The sequence below is a fragment of the Nicotiana tabacum genome, chromosome 11, assembly GCF_000715075.1.
Source record: "Nicotiana tabacum cultivar K326 chromosome 11, ASM71507v2, whole genome shotgun sequence".
NCBI lineage: Eukaryota > Viridiplantae > Streptophyta > Magnoliopsida > Solanales > Solanaceae > Nicotiana > Nicotiana tabacum.
The window spans coordinates 60,125,261-60,131,498 of NC_134090.1; positions in this window are offsets into that span (position 1 = coordinate 60,125,261).

A 6,238-nucleotide genomic window follows, 5' to 3' on the forward strand; every position below is an offset into this window, starting at 1 on the left:
AAGCACTGGCAGTTGTGAAAAACTTGTTCTTAGAGGACAATGACATGGATTGTTGTGTTATTCTCGAGGAGGAGGGGGAGGAAGGACCTTCCATACAGGCCGTAAGCAGAGGAGCATGCCTCAATAACTGGACCATCAGGACAACTAGGGCCCGACGAGCCTCGGGGTAGCAAGGCTAAAACAAGCACTGTTTTGATTTACTAAAAGATTTATTTTATTTTTTGCATGTTTTCAATTCCTGCAATAAGATCTCCAATGTTCAAAACAATTATTATGCAATTTATCAAAGCATTTTGACTTTTCTTATAAATCGACACTTATTACTATTGTTTTCTCCCATTACTTTACTTGTACAACATTACTATTACTTATCTTTATGAACCAATGATTATGATATGCAACGAGACAACGCAACAAACGGATATAGATTCAGATGTAGATGACATACCAGAAGAGATTGCTAAAGAAGTAGAGAATTTTGAGAACAGACCTAAGTCCAACCTGGACGAAATAGAAATTGTTAACCTGGGAGATGCAGAAAGCATCAAAGAAAAACGAATCAGCATCCACTTATCACCGTCAGAAAAGAAGGAATACACAAAATTTCTAAGGGAATATGAGGACATATTCGCCTGGTCGTATGATGACATGATTGGCCTGAGTACGTCTATTGTGGCTCATAAGCTGCAAACTAATCCAACATGCCCGCCGGTAAAGCAAAAGCTTAGGAAATTCAAGCCTGATATGAGTCTGAAAATCAAGGAAGAAGTCACCAAGCAGGTCAAAGCTAAGGTTCTTAGGTAGTAGAATATCGAACATGGTTAGCCAACGCCGTGCCAGTACCAAAGAAGGACGGTAAAGTCAGAGTCTCTGTCGACTACCGGGATCTCAACTGGGCCAGTCCGAAAGACGACTTCCCCTTGCCAAACATACACATCCTGATTGACAAATGCACCAAGCATGAGTTGCAATCATTTGTAGATTGTTTCACTGGGTATCATCATATCACATCTGGATGGATGAAGAAGATGCTGAGAAAACGGCTTTCATTACGCCATGGGGAATGTGCTATTACAACATTATGTCGTTTGGGTTAAAAAATGCGGGGGGCACCTATATGAGGGCCATGACTACCATTTTCTATGATATGATACACAAGGAGATAGAGGTGTACGTAGATGATGTTATTGTCAAGTCTAAGAAAGCCACTTATCACATGGAAGATTTGAGGAAGTTTTTCAACAAACTGCGAAGGTACAACCTGAAACTGAATCCCGCAAAAAGTGCATTTGGGGTTCCTACCGAAAAACTACTTGGGTTTATTGTGAGTCGCAGAGGAATAGAACTAGATCCATTAAAGGTTAAAGCTATTCAAGAATTGCCACCACCAAAGAACAAGAAGGACGTGATGAGTTTCTTGGGGAGACTCAGTTACATCAGTCGGTTCATAGCACAATCTACAGTTATCTGTGAGCCGATCTTTAAGATGTTGAAGAAGGACGCCGCTACCAAATGGACTAATGACTGCCAAAAAGCTTTCGATAGAATCAAGGAGTACCTGTCAACACCACCGGTTTTGGTCCCGCCCGAGCCAGGTAGACCTCTATTACTCTACCTTGCAGTATTGGATGGAGCGTTGGGTTGTGTTCTAGGACAGCATGATGAAACGGGGAGTAAAGAGTAGGACATTTATTACCTTAGTAAGAAGTTCACCCCGTACAAGGCCCGGTATTCTCTGTTAGAGCGCACCTGTTGTGCTTTGACTTGGGTAGCTCAGAAGCTGAGGCACTACTTCTGTGCTTACACTACATATCTCATATCAAGGATAGATCCTTTGAAGTACATCTTTCAGAAGCCCATGCCCACTGGCAAGCTAGCCAAATGGCAAATCCTATTGAGTGAATTTGACATTTTCTACCTGACTTAGAAGGCAATCAAGGGACAGGCACTAGCAGATCACCTTGCTGAAAATCCCGTAGACAGAGAGTACGAACCCCTGAAAACGTACTTTCCCGACGAAGAGGTATCGTTCATAGGAGAAGACATTGCAGAATCCTATGATGGTTGGAGAATGTTTTTCGATTGAGCAACAAATTTCAAAGGAGTTGGAATAGGAGCAGTCCTAGTATCGAAAACCGGTCAGCATTACACGGTGTCTGCCAAACTTAGATTCTCGTGCACCAACAATATGGACGAATACGAAGCTTGAATCTTAGGGCTCAAGATGGCCATCGACATGAACATTCAAGAATTGCTAGTGATTGGAGATTCAGACTTGCTTATACATCAGGTCCAAGAAGAGTGGGCAACCAAGAACTCCAAGATACACCCGTATTTGCATCATGTACAGGAATTGATAAAGAGGTTCACAAAGACGGCATTACAACATATTCCCAGAGTCCAGAATGAGTTCGCCGATGCATTGGCTACCCTATCATCTATGATACAACATCCAGACAAAATTTCATTGATCCCATTCTAGTCAAGATCCATGATCAGCCAGCTTATTGTGCCCATGTTGAAGAAGAAGCAGACGAGAAGCCTTGGTTTCATGATATCAAGGAATATTTGGCAAAAGGCGAATACCCAGAACTTGCAAATCCTACCCAGAAACGCACACTTCGGAGGTTGTCCAATAATTTCTTTCATAGCGGAGGAATCCTATATAGGAGGACTCCTGATTTGGGATTACTAAGGTGTGTCGACGCAAAGGAAGCATCCAAGCTACTAGAGGAAATTCACGCTGGGACCTGCGGTACACATATGAATGGCTTTGTCTTAGCAAAGAAGATACTCCGAGATGGTTACTTTTGGATGACTATGGAGATGGACTGCATCCAGTATGCTCAAAAATGCCACCGCTACCAGATATATGCAGACATGATAAAGGTACCTCCGAATGAGCTTAATGCAACAAGCTCGCCATGGCCGTTCGCCGCCTGGGGAATGGATGTTATTAGACCAATCAAGCTTGCCGCTTCCAATGGGCACAGGTTCATCCTGGTAGAGATCGACTATTTCACCAAATAGGTCGAAGCGGTATCTTACAGAGCAGTAACTAAGAAAGTCGTGGCAGACATTGTCCGCGGCCGCATTGTTTATCGATTCGGAATTCTAGAGTCAATCATCACTGATAATGGCTCCAACCTCAACAGTGACTTGATGAAAGCTATGTGTGAAACCTTCAAAATCAGACACAAGAATTCCACAGCCTATAGGCCGCAGATGAATGGAGCAGTAGAGGCCGCATTTAAGAATATCAAGAAGATACTAAGGAAAATGATAGAGAAGCATAAGCAGTGGCACGAGAATCTATCATTTGCTCTATTGGGGTATCGCACCACAGTCCGCACATCAATCGGGGCAACCCCTTATATGCTGGTTTATAGTACAGAAGTCGTCATTCCCGTTGAGGTGGAAATTCCTTCATTAAGAATCATACAAGAAGCAGAGCTAGACGATACAGAATGGGTGAAGAATCGTTATGAGCAGCTAGCTCTTATAGATGGAAAGAGAATGAATGCAGTTTGCCACGGTCATCTTTATTAGAACAGGATGTCCAAAGCCTTCAACAAAAGAGTCAAGCTGAGACAGTTTGCACTGGGGCAGCTGGTGTTAAAGAAAATTCTCCCGCATCAAGATGAAGCCAAAGAGAATTTCTCTCCCAACTGGCAAGGTTCGTACATGGTTCACCGGGTTCTAATAGGAGGAGCACTCATACTAGCAAAAATGGACGGAGAAGTCTAGCCAAAGCCAATCAATTCATATGCGGTCAAGCGTTACTATGTGTAGTCTTTATGCTCTCCTATATGATGTAATTGAACTACGCCTGACCTGATTCCCGTTTAAGAGGGGATACATAGGCAGCCCTATGGGTTTGGTCACAATTCAGTAAAATTTTCATTTCCCCTACAATTGGAAACTGGGGCAGAATTTTGAGGAAGACCCTCAAAATTTCGAAGTTGATTTCAGCCAATCACCGCAAGCAGCAGTTAGAACATCAAGCCATTAAACTGGGGTAGAATTTTGAGGAGGGCCCTCAAAATTTCGTAGCAAGAGAGGTTAAAATATCTTGAACCACGTCGCAATCGTCGGTTCATCTAAAAACCATTTTAATTATGTACTTGTGTCATGTTTTTACTAAGCCATGCATGTTTATTGACGAAAAGTGTTTGTTTATCAACGCTACCCCAATGATACATATAGTGTCACTAGATCAAAGCCAAGCAGGCGGAGATACAAACTAACCTCTCCTTTACAAAACTCACGATTTTTCTTTGGATACAGGCACTTGAGTTGCAAAATCATCAAATATACTATACACTAACGAAACAAACATTGTTCAGGAATACAACTCTCAGAACTGTTGCACTTACTCACAGTTGCTATCTGCACACAACAGTGTCCCCAACAGGCACAATATCGCAATCCGCGATTAGCTAAGAAAACACTATTACCATTTGCTCTTTTATTTCTTGCATAAGGCTACCCTTCTGCCTTCCGAGACTAAGCTCTATCTCCATTTGTATTTCTGCATTGCATAAGGCTACCATTCTACCTTCTGAGACTAAGCTCTGTCTCCATCTACATTTATGCATTGCATAAGGCTACCATTCTTCCTTCTGAGGTTAAGCTCTACCTCCATTTACATCTGCATGACTGAAAGATCGCCACCTTTACATTTGCATGGCTGAAAGATTGCCACCTTTATATTCGCATGGCTGAAAGATCGCCACCTTATTTATATTTGCATGGCTGAAAGATCGCCACCTCTACATTTGCATGGCTGAAAGATCGCCGCCTTATTTACATTTGCATGGCTGAAAGATCATCGACTATTTACATTTGTATGGCTGAAAGATCGTCACCTCAACATTTGCATGGCTAAAAGATCGCCGCCTTATTTACACTTTCATGGCTGAAAGATCACCGACTAATGCATTTCATGGGCTGAAAGATCTCCACCTACTATATCTCATGGGCTGAAAGATCGCCAAATTGTCCAAAGGCATCATTGTTCGGGGGCACCATTTTCATAGCCAGAGAACACCATGTCATGGCCTGAGGACGCCTTTTAATCTTTTGCATATCATTATTCAAAGGCATCATGGTTCGAAGGCATCATTCGCGTAGCCCGAAAGCATCATTTCATGGCCTGCGAATCCTTTATTATATGCTTCATGGCCCAGGACGTCATAGTCTAAGGACGTCATCCTAACCATCCGAAGACAAACATTCATGGTCCGACGAGAATTTGCATCATGTTTAAATTTACGCACAATATACACTTGTGTTACTTATTTGCAGGCGAATTGGAGAGCAACGGCCATCTCGGCAGGAGCAATCCCGCTCTAGTTCTCGCAGCCCCATCAGATTTCAACCATTCACTCTGTCCTAAATACTGCATCCGTGCTTGAAAGTCTCCATCGGCATACTCCGCCGACGGATCCTGAACTACATTTGGCCTGATTCCTATAAGACCAGGGATATGTAGGTAGCTCAGAAGCTAGAGCACGACCTAAGCATCCTCGAAACATTTTGTTTGGTCAAAATTGGTCATCATATCTTTACCCGACAACTCTTTCATCCTTCCCGGGTAAAGAGGGGCAGCTGTTGATACCCAATTTTTCTCTGTATATTTTAATATTCAAAATAGCATATGTATTCATATATAAGTATGTCCAAATGTTTATTATTTTTCCTTAATTTTTAAAGATTTTTAAATCAATTTACTGCCTTATTTTATCAAGAAAAATCCAATAATTATCCCCAAAATTATCATTTTGGTGATTCATTTGTTGGATTCTCATATCCATACTAAAATATAGCTAACACAATTTTTTTCATATTTTTACAAATTTATTTAGTATTTTTAAAACTAAATTGCATATAATTGCAATATTGGCCTCTTTTAAGATTTAATTATAATTATATTTATAAAATTGAGTCCAGTATTTTTCATTTGATAATTATGTATTTTAATCATTTTAGTACTTTTGATTTATTTCCAGAAATTATTTTACTATTTTTTATAAAATAAATAAGGGGAAAATGGCTATTTAAATGTTAGCCCATTTGCATTTCAATTTTAGCCAGATCTGAACCTCTAATTAGACCCAACCAGTGGCCCAATTACCCTGGCCCAAGTCCTAATCTACCCAACCCACGACCCTTTTAAATAACCCGCCTGAATCCCTTTTAATCACAGTTGTTGATCACTTAGATCAACGGCTCACAT